Source organism: Geospiza fortis, unplaced genomic scaffold (genome assembly GCF_000277835.1).
Source record: "Geospiza fortis unplaced genomic scaffold, GeoFor_1.0 scaffold488, whole genome shotgun sequence".
In the NCBI taxonomy this organism is placed as follows: domain Eukaryota; kingdom Metazoa; phylum Chordata; class Aves; order Passeriformes; family Thraupidae; genus Geospiza; species Geospiza fortis.
The window spans coordinates 2,811,719-2,828,060 of NW_005054365.1; the positions used below are offsets into that span (position 1 = coordinate 2,811,719).

At 48.5% G+C, this 16,342-nt stretch overlaps 1 long non-coding RNA gene across 1 annotated transcript in view; it reads right to left on the reverse strand.

The window, feature by feature from the left end:
• Positions 1-5,046: 5,046 nt before the first annotated feature.
• Positions 5,047-16,342, reverse strand: part of LOC115948236 — a 75,868-nt gene continuing 64,572 nt past the window's right edge. The window contains exon 3 of the long non-coding RNA XR_004082080.1: positions 5,047-5,105. This is a non-coding gene — a long non-coding RNA (uncharacterized LOC115948236). The remainder of the gene's footprint in view (positions 5,106-16,342) is intronic.

Sequence of the window (16,342 nt, forward strand, 5' to 3'; positions counted from 1 at the left end):
CAACCTGGTCTGGTGGAAGCTGTCCTGCCCATGGCAGAGGGTTTGGAACTAGACAAGCTTAAAGGTCCTTTCCAACCTAAACCATTTTGTGACTCTACAATAAATATCTCAGGCTCCAAACAGCACCTTCAGCATCCATGGGGATGCCAGAAACACAACTGGTACCTTCAGCAGGGTACCCAGCTCCCAATTCCAGCTGCAAGGAGCCACAGGTCACCAGCAGAGCAGCCCTGGCTTTACACAAAGGTGGTTTTGCTGGAACAAAAGCAAAGGCCACAGAAATAGGTTGATTCTTTTTTCCCCTCTTTTTCCTGAGATATGACTAAACTCCAGGAGCTGGTAGTGCCTGGGCATCCTGCAAGCATCCTGGAAGCAGTGCTTTCAACATGAAGGAACAAAAGGCTGCGGTGGGGAGGAGAATGGTGGGAAACCTTGCGGGCTCCGGAGATTCATTTGAGACCTGGTGTTTGCAGCACAGGCTGTATTTCATCTTTTCATAAGTAAGTCTTACCAGGAAACATTACAAAAAAGGGGGCATTTCAAGGCAGAAAAGTTGGTCGCCAAACGTAATTTTATTTTATTTTTTAAACCTTTTGTTAGCAACTCTTCTGGGGAGCAAATCCAGCAGAGGCAATACAGTGCAGCGTGCACTCCTAAATTAGTTTCCAGGCACTTGGGATGCTTTATTATTCATTTCCTCCAAATATTAGGTAATGCCTTTCACCCCTTTCAAAGTCTGTACGAGGGGTCTTTGATGCATTGTGGGACTTGAAAGTTTCAGCTCTAAAGAAGCATTTCTTTTAAGTCCTCCCTTTTATCAAGCATATTCTGTTCTGTTCACTATAATGCACACAATGGCATGAGAGTCTTGACCTGCTTCATGTCTGATGAGTTGAAATCTCAGATGCATAGGATAAAACAGCCATTCCTAGCAATACAGCTTAAACACTTAGGGCTCTATTCAGGCAAATATTACCCAGGGGTCTGCCACACCACTGAAAAGCTGCAGAAATTGGCTTGGTAGATGGCTGACCAATTCAGCAGTGAGAAATGACCCCGCCACATTAACTCCCCTTCTCATTTCACCCTGGGCGAGCCGGGGTCTGGAGGTAAGCGCAGCAGAAGGCGAGAGCCGGCTGAAGCCAGATTCATTTTCTTTATATAAAGTATTTTTGTGTGCGTGTGTGACCATGAATGTCATTATGCGGATCTGCAAGGGAAGGGGAGTAATGACATTAGGGCACAGGCGCAGGAATCGGGGAGGTTTTTGTCTCACAGTGACACCGGGGCGCTGTCACGTCTTCTGGACAAGCAGAATCTGCAGGCTTTGAAACATTGCAAATGTCTTAGAAAAGCAGGTCTCTGCCTCTGCTGAAGGTGTGTGGACTCTGTTGGATCACTTAAAACCATCCAGCATCACTCTCCTCCATGTGTTAAGCAAAATTAATACCTCTTGTTCCACAATAATTTACCCTGTTTATAGGTTTTTTTCACCCTGTTTTTCCTTCTTCATACTGCAAGCTCACTTAAGAGATGGCTCCTGTCCAACAATACACTGCACCCAGGGCAGGGATGCAAAGGAAAAGTTACTATTGCAAAAGCAAATATATTTTGGTACAAAACACCATGTTTTTGTCCTTTAGACAGTCGCACCAATGTATTTTTACAGAAGTACCAGGTGGCTCTTTTAGGATATTAATCTCCTCTTATCAATCTCCTCTTGACAGGTTAGAACTAGAGAAAAAAATTTTAAAAGGCAATCTGGAAATGCAGGGGTAAAATTCAATGTACGAGCTGGAGAGTTCCTAAATGGGCTGAAGATGCTGGAATTTGCCTTGCAGGTTTTATACCCTAGGAGCAAAAGATGCCTCTAGAACAAGTAAGAAAACAAGTGTTCACACTATATAGGAAGATGTTTATAAAAGAGACAGGCCCTGTTTTTCTGACTCCTCTTGCCTGCCCTAGTGCTACACCCTGCTATGACCTGCAATCCTGCCCTGTCAGCCTAAAACCAGCTTTGATAACCCCAACATTTCACTGGGAAAAACATTTCTTAAGCTATATAAAAAGGCAGAAGTTCATCTTGCATGAGTAAAACCCAGCTATGTCTTTCCTGATACTGGCAAAACATCCAGCAGCACCTCCTGTAAAATGGGAATATATGCATCTGCAGGCCCTAGCCCTGGTGTGTGTGACTTTAGGATTAGCTCTAAAAGGAAATGAGATCCATAAGGATATAATCTCCCAACCCATCCACCTCCTCCAGGATGCTGCACTCCTGGAGAGAACAAGCCTGATTTTTGAAGGATGCTGAGCATCCCTCTCACAGCTGGCATGGCAGTAGCAGCAACAGGTAACAAAAATAATATGATAAAGACTGGACAGGGCTTTGAGCTACCTGGTATAGTTGAATATGGTATATGTTGCTTATTGCACGGGGGTTGGACAAGCTGTCTTTTAAAGGTCTCCTCTGACCCAAATTATTCTATTCTATTCTATTCTATTCTATTCTATTCTATTCTATTCTATTCTATTCTAATTATTCTATTCTCAGCTCTCACATTACCCACCTGGCTAGGAGGCTTTTTTAGGAGCCCTCTGAAGCATCCTTACTAAAATACCATCAGGACATACATGGTTTTTGCCCCACATGTATGTACAGTGCTGGTCTGCCAGAGGGCAGCTGACAAGTCATCACTGTGCATGCTACAAATCCTCTGAGCCAGTAAGAAAACTCAAACAATGTGAAGATTTATCACTTTGAAGGTGGAAATCCTTTCAGTGGAGACAACAATTCTATTCCTTTTGAGGTAAACGAAGAGTTTTTGCTTGGGGACCCCATCAGGAGCAGAAGGCAGCACAAGGATGGGACCCATCACTCACCAGTCAGCAGAAAGATGCTGACAGAAGTGTCTGCACAAATTTTTAAGGAGCCTGAAACAGCTCTTTTGAGAGAGGGAGGCTGAAGAAAAGAGGCAAAACTGCAGGAGAAACAAAATCTATTTGTAAACCCCAGGCAGAGCTGACACAAGGCAGCTGGCACAGGAGTGCAGAGATGATAATGGAGCCTGATGGATAGTTCAGAGGATTATCAGATACCCTCCAACTCAAATATGCTAAGGAACCAATTATTTAACGCTAAAGACAGCGCAAACGGATGCTTAATAAGCTGCCTCACTTCAGGATTGCTGGAGCTCAAGGGGCCAAACCCCCACTGGTGTAAGTCTGGAAAGCCAGCACGATGAAATACCCAATGCTTCAGATACACACTGGCCCTGCCAGGCATCACCACCTCTGCCAGGAGGCTGGGGGGCATGGAGGGGAAACAGCTGGAATTTGGGAGCAGATGGGTGCAAGAGAACTGCATGGGAACCACATTCACCACCCCAGGCTGACAGCACTCAGCTCTGCAGCAGCCTTGCTGGTTGCCCTGTTTACAGGAGAAGGGGTTGCTGTTCTCAGGAACAGCCTGTGTTTTTCTTGTAGCTGATTGCAGAGAGGCAGCAGGGAAGCTGGAGGAGGTGTGGGAGACAGAAAGGAGTTTAGTCTGTGCTCCAGGCACTGATTAGAACCTGTTTTGGAGTCAGGGATGATTCCTGTGAACAAAGCACCCCTTCTCAAGCTCTTCTGCTGGCAGGGGTGTTGGGGGAAAACAGGGTCTCAGCACCCTCCCTGGCTGCCTTATCAGATGGTGACCCTGCAGACACACCATTCCTCACCTGGGCTGCTCTTGCAGCCAAAGAGGAAGGACAGACTTCTGCTCATCCTCACAGGCTGCCCAAACTAGATCAGATAGAACATGGGATAAAAACACCTCCACTAACCATAAAGGGCCCCTAGATTTTTAAATGTCTGAAGATTGCTTGCTGAAGCCACACTGTGTAAGTTTCTCCCTTCATCTACACTCGAACTGTATTACAGCACCTGAGGTGTGTCTTAAAAATCTGCATTTCCCCGTGATACAACCTCCACCAGCACTGCTCCCCAGGTGACAGCAGATACAAGAGTAAGTGTAAGAAAGAAATTTTTTATGATGAGGATGGTGAGGTCCTGGCACAGGTTGCCCAGAGCAGCTGTGGCTGCCCCTGGATCCCTGGCAGTGCCCAAGGCCAGGCTGGATGGGGCTTGGAGCAGCCTGGGACAGTGGAAGGTGTCCTTGCCCATGGCAGGGGGTTGGAATGAAATGAGCTTTAAAAGCCCCTTCCAACCCAAACCACGGTTCTACAATTCTGTGACAGCCCAGCCCCAAGATGCCCCTCAGCATCCATCACACGTGCACGGAGGAAAGATGTGGGAATTTGGTCCCTGAGGGATGGGAACCTGCGGGGGCTCACAGCATCACTCTGCTGAGAGTTTGGCCAGTGTAAACCAGGAAGTTCTCATGAGAAGATAGTGAAAAAAAACCCCAGCCTCCCACCTGATACAATGCAAAATATCTCAGTTCAAAAACATCAGCTCAGGGTCTGGCTCTGGCATATCTGAGCTAGCTCAGATGATAAAAAAAGGATTCTCCTTTCTTCCTGTTCAAGACCTCTAGGCAAACATCCAAGTCCCAGCCTCCTGTGTGACAGCTGCAGAAAACAGGTCTGCTGGAGAGGACCTTGAAATGCCACCCAGATCGCAGCCCCGTGACTGGGTCTGGACGGGGCCAAGCACAACAACAGCCAAAAGCACTCCAAGCATTAACAAATATTGTTGCTTGGTGCACTCCTGTGCAGCTGCCAGCATATCTGCTGCCTGCTCCTTCCAGCACTCAGCACTGAGAACACACATATTGATGAGAGCATCTTCCACGGATTTACAGGAAGAGCAATTAGAGGTTTGGTCGTTGACGAGAGCAGAGAATCGTGGTGGTGGTGGTAAAGATGATTTGTGCTGATCCATTAACACAGCAAACTACCGCCTCTCCCACAGGAAATCTCAGTGACTGAAGGGCAGATCAGAACCCCAAGACCCCAGGAAGGTATCAGGACAGCCACACAGCTCTCCCCAGTCTGCATCCCACTTGCCAGCTCTCCCCACAAGGCTCACCCCAGTGTGTACTCACCAGTACCCTTGGTTTTGTTTCAAAATGGTGATGTGCCTTTCGCTCCTCTGACCATTTCCTAGGGAAAAACAGAGAGAAAAAAACACAAAACAAAACCCCTCATCAGATCCAGGACTGATTATGTGGTTAAGAAGGGCCAGCTCTGGAGAAGTTTCTGCTGGGATGATGAGAAAACAGAGCCAGGCCTGCTCCTGCTTTCCCACCACACGTGTTCCCAGGGTCAGTTCCTCTGCTCATCACCCTTCCCTGTACCACAAAATCACCTAGCAACACCTGCCACGGAGGGCAAGCCCACCCATCCTCCCCCTGTATCACATCTCCAGTGACAGCTGGGAGATGAAGGCCCCAGGAATGGATCACACTGGGGCAGCTCTGGGCTGCTTCATCCATCCCTCCCCCAGATCAACGTTACACTTTGGCCCCTCAGGATTGTCAGCTTATTCCTACAACCACAGTTCAGTCACCAGTGGCAGCTCAGTAGTGGGGTGCAGAGATAGAAGGTGTATGACCAGCATCCTCCCAACTCTGCCCATAAAAGTTCCCTGCCCCTCTCAGCTTGGGAAAACCTTTTGGAGAAATGGAACTCTACAGAAGCTCCTGACCACCACTGGAACTTCAAATGATGGAGATGGGGGCTTGCATTTCCAGAAGCTGACACCTCCATGTGGGAGCCCCAGCAGCTTGGCTGGACTCAGGGCTGATGAAGGAGAGTGGCAGAAGGATTTTTGGGGTGCTTTACTCCACTTCAGAACAACCTCAAGGTGCGAGAACCCAACTAGCAGGTAGCCAACATATCAACAGGGTCCCCTAGGACAATTTGGGGGGCTGGCCCAGGCCTTCTCCTGGGTGAGGACAGTGAGGAAGACCATTGTGGCTATTACAACACTGGGAACATATGATGCAGTAGTGCTCAGCTGGAAAATGCTCCTGTGGCTCAGCAGTCAGATAGAAATGCACTGTCTGCATGCCAAAGAAGCTGTAATCTGGGGTATTTTCCCTAAAATGACACCACCAGCTCACATCTGTCCTCGAACCTGGGTTTGTACCTGAGTCCTGGCCAGGGTCAAGAGGCTCCCTCCTACTCATGGAAGCCACAAATAAAACAGGATCTCTCTGCCAAGGATTAGTGGTGTGCAAAGCAAGAAACAGCCACTCATTGTGTGCAGTCTCTCTATTACAGAATCACAGAATCATAGAATCACACAGAGTTGGAAGAGACCTTCAAGATCATCAAGTCCAAGCCGTTCCCTGACAGCTCAACTAAACCATGGCACCAAGTGCCACATCCATGGGCAAGGAGATACTGGTTATCATGGGGCAGCTGGAGATGGAGACACTGCCTTCTCTTCCCCAGTTCCCCAAGAGGTTTCTGACTGAATCAATCACCCAACCACCTCTTTTTCCTCTCCAGGCAGCCCTTGAATGGGTTTACTAGTGCAGAATCCACCAGCAATATTTCCCATTACTCATGACAGAAGGAAGCAAATGAGATTCCTCTCCCAGCCTTTAGAAAGAGCCAGCAAACTTGATTCAGCCTTTATGAGATTCTCATTATTTTCGTGGGGAAGTGTCAACAACATTTTCCAAGCCAGGCTGACACCTGGATGCCAGGATGGAGAAACCAACAGGCTCTGATCACCCTACCCAATTTATGACACCAGTAAATTACTGCTCTGCAAATATACTCAAGGAACAGAGCAAAACCATGAAGGGTAACCTTTGTGATGGCCCCTAATTCTCCTCCTCACTGGCCTGAGGACATTTAGGCAGTCTGAGGACATTAATGTGAGTGGTACAGCACGGAGTGGCTGCAGACCAGCCCCAGGGCCACAATCAGCCCCAAGAATGGGACTTCCCTGCAGCCAGTGAGTCCACAAGCTTTCAAGAGCATCCAGCTGCTGTGACCCTCCAGCAGGACCTCCTTCCTTAGCCAGTTCATTAGCCTCCTTCCTTAGTTCAGTTCATTAACTCACAAGGAGCCACCACTGTCCTGGACTAACAGCTTGTTTGCCACTCAACAGCCAAAAGTGATCAACAATGGGCAAAGAGCTTAATGTAAACATGTCCACACTGGGCCACTACCATCATCTTTGTTTAGGGCAAAATTCCCAGGGGAGGCTGCAAAAACCCTGCAATGGATCCTGGCTTCATGGCAGAGCTCATGAGCTCTGCTTGGGTCAGCACACAGCCTCCCACAGCACCAGGGCAAGGGCTGGCACCACATTTCCCTTGAGAAGTGTTGAGTTTCAGCTCTAACTTCTGCCTAAAGCTCCTTCTCCTCACAGGTCCTTCACTGCCTTGCTCCCCAGAGCAAGGACAATTCAACACCCTGTTGTGGGCAGGTGGGGTTGGTGTCTCCTCACAAGCAACAGGACAAGAGGGAATGGCCTCAAGGTGAGCCAGGGCAGGTTGAGATGGGATCTGAGGAGAGATTCCTTCAAAGAATGAGCTGTCCAGCCATGGCACAGGCTGCCCAGGACAGTGGTGGAGTCCTCATTCCTGGAGGGATTTAAAACCCATGTGCACGTGGAGGGACAGGGGTCAGCGGTGGCCTTGGCAGAGCTGGGGGGAAGGTTGGACTCGATGGTCTCGGAGGACTTTTCCAACCTAAATGATTCTATGATTCTATGATTCCAACTTAAACAATTCAAACCCCTGTTTGAGGCACAGAAGAATTCTCATGGGGCAATAAATGGGGAGTTCCTGGGCTAAAAAAAGGCTGCACCTGAATCACAGTTTCATCAACCCTCCAAGAGCGCTTCAGTTTCATCAACTCTAGAAGAGTGGCTGAGAATAAACACACCCACGATCCACCCTCTGCACCAGAAGATGCCCTGATGCTCTTGCAGCAGTTTCCAAAATAGGATGGGCATTGCTGAGGGCAGCCCAGGCTTCATTCTCCTGTTCCCAAAACACACGTGCGATGAGAGGCTACAAATCAACCAGGCTGGCCTGTGGCTTCCCCTTCAGCCACAAGGCCCCTTTTAGCTTCTTGGGGTGGTTTGCAGAATGACTCGAACACGCCCTCCTGCAGATGACATTCAGATTTCTAATTACCCTCCCTGGACACATCACTGACGCGCCACATCAGCTCACTCGTGGGGCTGCTCCTCTCACCACGCGTCGCCAGCAGTGGAGCTTCTGCCCCTCTTCAGCACACTGACCTCTCCATCACCTGGCTGGGCTGAGTTGCTGGGCCGGGGGAGATGATTCCCAAATAAACTGGGGATGTGGAATGCTTGTCCAGCCCTCGAGGCCAAGCCCACCTGAAGAAACAGCCTTTATCACAGAATCACAGGGCAGTGTGGGTTGGAAGGGACCTTCACAGCCACCTGGTTCAACCTCTCTGCCATGAACAGGGACATCTTCAGCTAGACCAGGTGGTTCAGAACCCTGTCCAGCCTGACCTTGAATGTTTCCAGGACTGGGGCATCCACAGTTTCTCTGGGCAGCCTGTGCCAGTTTTACCACACTCACTGTAAAAAACTTCTTCCTGACAGCTGATCTAAACTGATTCCCCTTCAGTTTATAAACATCACCCCTTGTCCTATTGTAACACACCCTGTTAAGTTTGTCTCCATCTCTTTTCTAAGCCTTCTTCAGGCACTTCAGGGGCTCTGAACTCTCCCTGGAGCCTTCTCTTGTGCAGCTGAACAGCCCCAGCTGTGCCAGGCTGGCTCCAGAGCAGAGGGGCTCCAGCCCCTGGAGCATCTCTGGACATTCCAACAGGTCCATGTCCATGCTGAGGACACCAGGGATTTCTCCAGGGAACAGTCCTGTCCTCAAAAGCACAAGCACTCACATATTTCCAGTGGTCCTCCAAGGCTGCCATCCATGCTCTAGCCCTGAGCAGCCAGCAGCTGGAATTTGGGTCACCTGAAGCACAGGACTGCCCTGGACTGACAGCCAGCACAGACCATGGGCATGCCCTCCCCAGTGTCCAGGCCAGGAGGTGACTCCCAGGGACAGCCTGAAAACCCACACCAGTCCCTGGCACACCAGGCAGGGCTCAGCTCCAGCTAAGGCATCTCAGGGGGTGCCCACACAGATCCTGGCTTTAGTTGCCTTCATGCAGGTTCTCATTGCTCCACTGGACTCCCTAAGCTATCCCAGACCCGTGCCTGGCTTTTTTCGGCAAAACCCTGGGCCTGCATCCCTCCTGACTGACAGATGGAGACTAAGCAATGTGTCCTAGGGTAAAAATGGACACTATGGCCAGCAGATTAATTGTGGCTACACGTGTGGTGGCTGCCCCAGCTCTTACTGCAGCCCATGGGGATGCAGTTGACACCATTTTGGGTGTTTGGGGAGCCATTCAGTTACCCAAACTTCACTATCTCTCTTGGGGTGTGAAACACCCTCCAGACTCCACTGGCCAAACATCCACTGACCCTAAAAGGAGATTGAGCACCAAGTCAGTATTTTTATCTGCCACTGCAGCCTACCTCCAGCTCCTGGTCTAAGTTTCAACAGCTCCTAAATAAAACCCATTTGCATGGGATGGGGATGCCCTGCAGCTCTGCACCCTCAGGCCCCTGCTGTGATGAGCAGCACAATCCTGGCACATCCACACTTCCAGGATGGTTCCAGTGCTAGTGCATAATAGGACTGAAACAAGTAAGTTTGACAAAGAAAGGAGAAAGAGCAACTGATATGCAAATCCATGTCATAAATCATTCACCAAATCTGTTCTGCAGTTTTGAAATAATCTTGGAGGGTGCTTCCCAAGTGCTGTTTGCAAACCCTCTGTTAATCTGGGAAGCAGATGCTTCTACAGTAGGCTGTATTACAGCATTTTCAAGAAATCCCCATAAAATGTTACTTAAAAACGCCCATTACTTTTGCAATCAGTTCTTTTTAAATCTTCTTGAAATATCAGAAAACCAAACATCATAAAAACACCCCCTTTACTGTGATTCATCTGTAATAGGTCTAAGCCTGGGGAAGAGCTCATCTCACATCTTTCATACCCAGGTAACCCCCAAATTCCTCCCAAAGGCCTCTGCCCATTCCCTTCATATGCACTAAAGAGTCTTTGACTTCCTCAAACTCTTCCTGAGCTTCACTGAAAGCCTTTGTTGCCTCAAACAGGGCAGTGCCCTGGAGATGCCCTCTAGAATCACGGGAGCCAAGTCACCCACGCCCCTGCAGAAAATCCCACATGGAAAACAAACTCTGAAAAGGCATTTCTACCATGCCTTGGCACAAATGGACATTTCATTGCCTAGGAGAGTGTTTGGGATGATTACTGCTGGGTTTTTTTTATTGCCAGGGACTGTTTCTTCCAGCAAAAAAAAAAAAAAAAACAACCTGCCCTGAGACACATCATCGCTCCCAGCTCGGAAAGAACTGAGCATGTGGATTGTGGCCAGAAGGAGTGACCTGGCTGCATCTTTGGGCTGACATCCTTTCCAATCTCCAGTGCTCACTTTTCCCCTTCCTGTGTGAAAATAGCAGCATCAGCTGTGGCTGGAAAGGGGTTTTGAAATCCACAGGTGAGAAGTGTAGGTAAGACTGCGCTGCACCCTTCTAGAAATGGGGGAAGAGGGAAAGGCAGCACAGGGGGGAAAAACCCCACATAATAAATAATACTCTACAAATTACATAAAATGAACACATTAAAAAACCAATCCTCCAAGAAGCAGCTGCTTCATTCTTTGCTGTTGATAGGATCAATATAAGAGAGGAAATTACCACCTCGCGCTCTGCAACACATCACACCGACTTTCCTTTACAGACCCTAATGCCCCTGATTGCAGCGTCAATTTAAAATTTACCATAAAATGCAGAATCTCATAAACTTTACAACCTCAATCACACTCAGCCAGTGTTTTCACCCAAATCACATGCACAGGCACCCGCTTTGCTCTCCAAGGCAGACACACATCAACGTGCTGCTGACAGCAGATGGGAGAGCAGAGCAGGGCTCCACAGCTGGGATCTGCCTGTCCTGGGTAGCCTGGATGCAAAGAGAAGGAATCAGGTTGGAAAACAAGACGGAAAACATACCCTCAGAACTTTGTGAGACAGCTCATCCCATGTCCAGCAGGCTGAAGGGTAGCCATAACCACGATTTATGATGAAGGTGCTGAGACCCTGGCACAGGGTGCCCAGAGCAGCTGTGGCTGCCCCTGGACCCCTGGAAGTGTCCAAGGCCAGGTTGGACAGGGTTTAGAGCAACCTGGGTAGTGGAAAGTGTCCCTGCCCATGGCAGGGGGATGGAACAACATGGCCTCCAAAGGTCCCTTCCATCCAAACCAAACTATGATTATATAATCAAATACAACATGACCTCAGGTGCAGCAGCTGTGGCGCCCTGAACACGCTGCCATCAAGGTACTACCATCACCCCACAATGCTGAGCCAACCTGGGACATGCTTAAAACATAGCTGTTTCATGCCCTTTTACAGGCTCTGATGGAATACCCTGAGCCATTTCCCTAATCCTGGGTGTCCTTCAGAAATGTAAGCCCATGCAGCTCCTACAGAGAAGCTGGTGTGAGTTTTTAATGCAGGGAAGGAGCACACAGCTATGCCATGCCATGAGATGACCACTTGATTTTGCAGCATGAGTTGCACTCAAGGGCTGACAAGGGAAAAACTAATTAGGCTCCTAATTTTGCTCCCTACATAAATTTAAGTCCTTTTACTGTTGTCACTGTGACAGAAACCCCATTTCTCTGCAGGGCACAAAGGATTTTGGATGAAGCATACGAAAAAGATGCATATTTCAAGTTGCCCTTCCCCAGGAGCCATAAAACTCAGTTCAGTGTCTGCAGTCTGCATGTACCCTGTAAACTCTGGCTTAAAATTGTCCTTCAAAAATTAAAGGATATATTTGGATGGAAAAGTAATTTTTGCAATCAGCTGCTTGCCTTTGTGACTGACTGAAAGTGTGATCAGACAGATGCTTAAAGATACAGCAAGGGTTAAACCTTGGGAGAGGACAGGCAGGACTTGGGGATGAAGTAGTTGATCAAAGGGTGCCTCAGAAGTTATTTTAAAATAAACCAGAAAGTAGAACTTCCCAGCGGTTGCCGCTGTAATTACAATGCAGGCAACGGAGCCGTGGTGCTGTTAAGGTTACTGGATTTTCCTAGCAGCTGTGTTTAATTTACTTAAAACATGCAAAGCCATCAGGTCAGATCCCATTAGCAGAATCTCTCCAGAGCACTGCTAGAGCCCAGCCAGCCCAGCAGCAGAGAAATGCTGAGGGTACAACACAAGTGTGAAATACCCCTGGAGAAGTAAGACACCCATGCGGGGCACCGTCCTCCTCCCTGGCTGCAGCAGAAGCTGGGTGCTCAGTCCTTCCTACTCATCCAAGACCTGTCTCCCTGTCCTTTACTCCCATCACAAGCCATCTATTGCCCATCTATCTTCTCCTAAGATCACCAGAAACAGAAATCTATGCAAATACTTTGGACTGGCTGGGATGGAGAAGGATCTGGGATCAAGCATTTAGGGAAGTCCTTTGAGTGTGTGTTTGCTACAACCAGGTTGTCTGGGTGTCCCACAACTGCACAATGTCTCACCTGGATCCCTCTACTCCCCAAGCATCCCCCTGGCTTCCATGCTGCATTAGAGAGAAGATCCACATATCCTGAGTCACACAGAGAGTCCATCTCAGAGATGGGAGCTTGGTGGATTTGTGAGTCAGGATTCCCCCCCTGGAGCTTTGCTCACACATATATAATTCAGGACCACACAATTCATCAGGAGTTTTTCCAAAACACAGCTACAAAAATTACAATGTTCTTGTCAGGGGAAAAAAAAAACCTTCTAGAGATACTTTTCTGTTTCATTTTTGTTGTTGCTGTTTTTTTGTTCTTTTAACAGTGGCTCAGCCCTCTCTCCGCCGAACGGAGTATCAGGGTTTCATCCACTGTTTGTGGCCCCTGCCAGCTCAATTCTCTTTCTAAAATTAGCATCCTGAGAGATGTAATTGCTAGAACGGGAGGTGTTAGGTCACTTTTCGGTCCCTGCACATCAGGCTAAGTGCTTCTGCTGCCACCTACAACCACCTCAGAGTCTGAACCTCAAACGTGTCCTGCTCCACTGAGCCCAGCAGAGTGATGCAGCTTTAATGGGTGCTGATACCAAAAAAAAAAAAAGAACTGAAGATAAGGATAGATAACACACCACAGGCTCCCATCTGCACATGACCCCCATATATAGTCATTCCTACAGAGAATGAGCAAATAAAGTAAAATAAAATACTAGAAAATACAAGAAAAGGTATTTCCCACATAAGCTGTGACTGCCCCATCCCTGGAAGTGTCCAAGGCCAGGCTGGGTGGGGTTTGGAGCAACCTGGGATAGTACAAGGTGTCCTGCCCATGGCAGGGGGGTGGAATTAGGAGACCTTTAAGGTCTCTCCCATCCAAAACCACTCTGTGATTCTATGACTCTAGAACAAAGCAAAAATAAATTAAAATAAAATAAAAAGAAAAAATGTGAAGGGATGGGTTGGTTTATGGGAAATCTGAAAAAACATCTGACCAAGCTGCATGACCCTCATTGCCACCAGAACCCCTCCTGAAATCAGCATCTCCTGCCACTGTGTGCAAGAAACCCCAGCCTGGCCCTGGAATCCTTGGAGCAGTTTAAGATTATTCTTCCAACATAAAACTCCAACATAAACTCATCCCTCATGTCTTAGAGAGGTGTGAGACTTATTTGCATAATAAATGACAAGGCAGGAATATAGATTTGTGTCAGATCACCCTCCCTTCCCTTTGAAAGAAATCTATTTATTCTGACTGAATCGTCTCTTCTCCAAATAAATGGTGTTTGTAGTCAGTTTAGCTGGCACGATACGCATTCTTTTGCATGCCTGTAATGAATTTTCACAGCCAGAGCCCTAATCCAGTCTAGTCATGGAGGGTTTATCACGACCTCTTATTTTATTTCTACCGGTAAATGGGAATTGCTTTCCTTATCGCTATCTAGAAGCACCTGAGTGATTTTTGCTTCATATTTCCTATCCCACTGGAATTCAGGATGCAGCGTTATCTGATGCTGTACAATTGTCACTCATGTAAGCTGCCTTTTCATTTTAATTTGCTGGATTTATTGCTCTTTCCTTTTTTTTTCTTTTCCCCAAGAGATTTTACTTCAGATCTGAGTCCCTCCTTGCTCTTTTCCATCCTCCTGGTCAGATTTTTTGGGCGATCCTCAGGAAGACAGGATCAAGGCTTGTCTTGCCTTCATCTTGCCTTCACCTGCCTGATGCCTTTGAGCAGCCTGGGATAGTGGGAGGTGTCCCTGCCCATGGCAGGGGGTGGAGGAGATCAGCTCTGAGGTCCCTTCCAACCCAACCCATCCTGTGATGCCTTCCCTCGGCAGAGCACTGAACCCCTGGGCTTGCCCCAGTCCATCCCACTGGGGAAGCATAAAACTGTGCAGCGACAAGCAGGAATTTTCCCTGACTTTGAGTCCAAACAAATCCATGAGAGCAAGGGGTTGCCAATGTGATCCCTACGGCTGCTGCAAGCAGGGAGCAGGTACCCAGCTCAGAGCTCCAGGAAACTGGATCTGCTGCTGCTGGAAAGGCACGAGAAGACCTGTAAATCCTGCAGATAACACTGTGATGGATCAGTAGTGGCAAGACATTAACCTTCACTCTTGAGGAGACACCCAAATGATAACACCTGTAGCCATGCCACTCCAGAGTTATCAGTCTTGTCACTGGTGAAGATAAATCTATCTGACCTGAGCCATCATCCCACGCCACTCTGGCTTCCTTGCACAAAATCCTCTTAGATACCAGCAGGGATGAGGAAAATCACACCTAATAATCAATTGAGAGTGTGCAACTATGCTCACATGGAAACAATTCCCTTCAGTATGTTAAAATAATTCCGCAGAGGAAGGGAAGAACACGGTAGGCTTGAAAGCTGGTCTGCAGGGAAAGTGCTACATGTCAGTGACAACTGTGGAAGGACAGAAAACAGCTACCAAAGCCTCAAGGAGCTGTCACGCACAGGAAAATGTAAGTTAATTAAAGCCACTTAAACAAATACATCTGGGACAGGGGCATGGGACGTAGGGACGCAGAGTGAAGTGATATTAAAAGCTCAGACACATGGTGAATCCCAGACAGGAGGCAAGGAAACCTATTTGGCAGAATCCAGATGAGCCCCTTGCCTTGGAGCTGTGCCAGAGGGGGCAGTGAGAGCCCCCTCTGCCCCAGGGCTGTGGCTCAGCCTTGGGCACAGCACTGCCCCACAGCCCCACAGGCTCACCAGATCCACCCCTCCTCTGGGAAACAGCACCCAGGCTCCACTGATGCTCTCCTGGACCAAACAGTGACAGCTTGGAATTAAAAATCCAGCATTCCCCCTCGTAATGTCCCCCCTCCTGTCCTTACCACAACATTCAGCTGAAATGAGAACCATGGGCAAAGCATCCCTCTGGAGAAGTGTAAGGATGTAAATCCACCTCAAACACACCACCAGGACCAACATCAACTTTACCTTCCTCTGCTCCTTCTCTGAGCACAATCTCCCCTGAGCCCCCAGAGCTGATTTGACTCCTTCTACACTCAGAAGATGATGAGCACAGGCTGCTCACACCAGCCCTGCTGATATAAAACCACAAAAAGAAAGATTTGGATAGGCTCTATGTGGTTTTTTTATTGCAATCAGCTCCCCGAGAAACTTAAAACGTTGGTTCCTTTTATATTCCTTTGGGCATTGATTCAGAAGTGGAAACAGGACACCTACACGAGGTTGGGTCATGATGGAGATGGTGAGCTGGCCTCTTGAGATATTCCTGCCTGGGGAGCAGGGCTGGCCAGCCTCAGCACGAGGCTAACAGGAAGGGAAACAGGAAAGCAAATACATCTGCACACCATCAAGCCCCTGCTGCAGGATGACAGCCTGCAAGACTGCTGTCTGCAGGAGGAAGCCTTGCCATGGCATCAGCCCGACCCAGTTGGAGTGCACAGAAACACAGATGGAGTGAGGAGGATCCAGGCTTCCAAAGCAGCTCAGCTTCCCACCCTCCCTTGACTGCTGGGATGGGGGTGATGCAGCAAACCCAACACCAACCCACATGCTCCTCCAGGAAAGCCGTGAAGCTGCTGGAATCTGGTGGTCTTGGCTAGCAGGGAGCTGAAGGAAGGAGTTACTGAAGGACCTGGGTCACACAGGACAAGGTCTGAGATCTCCTTCACCCCTCAGCAAATTTCCTAACTCCAAACCAGGCTCATGTACAGATTTTCTATTACAGCCCTGGGTGAGATTAACTTGTTAGAAGTCCCATGGCTCCAGGGACACCTCAGAGCCCCTG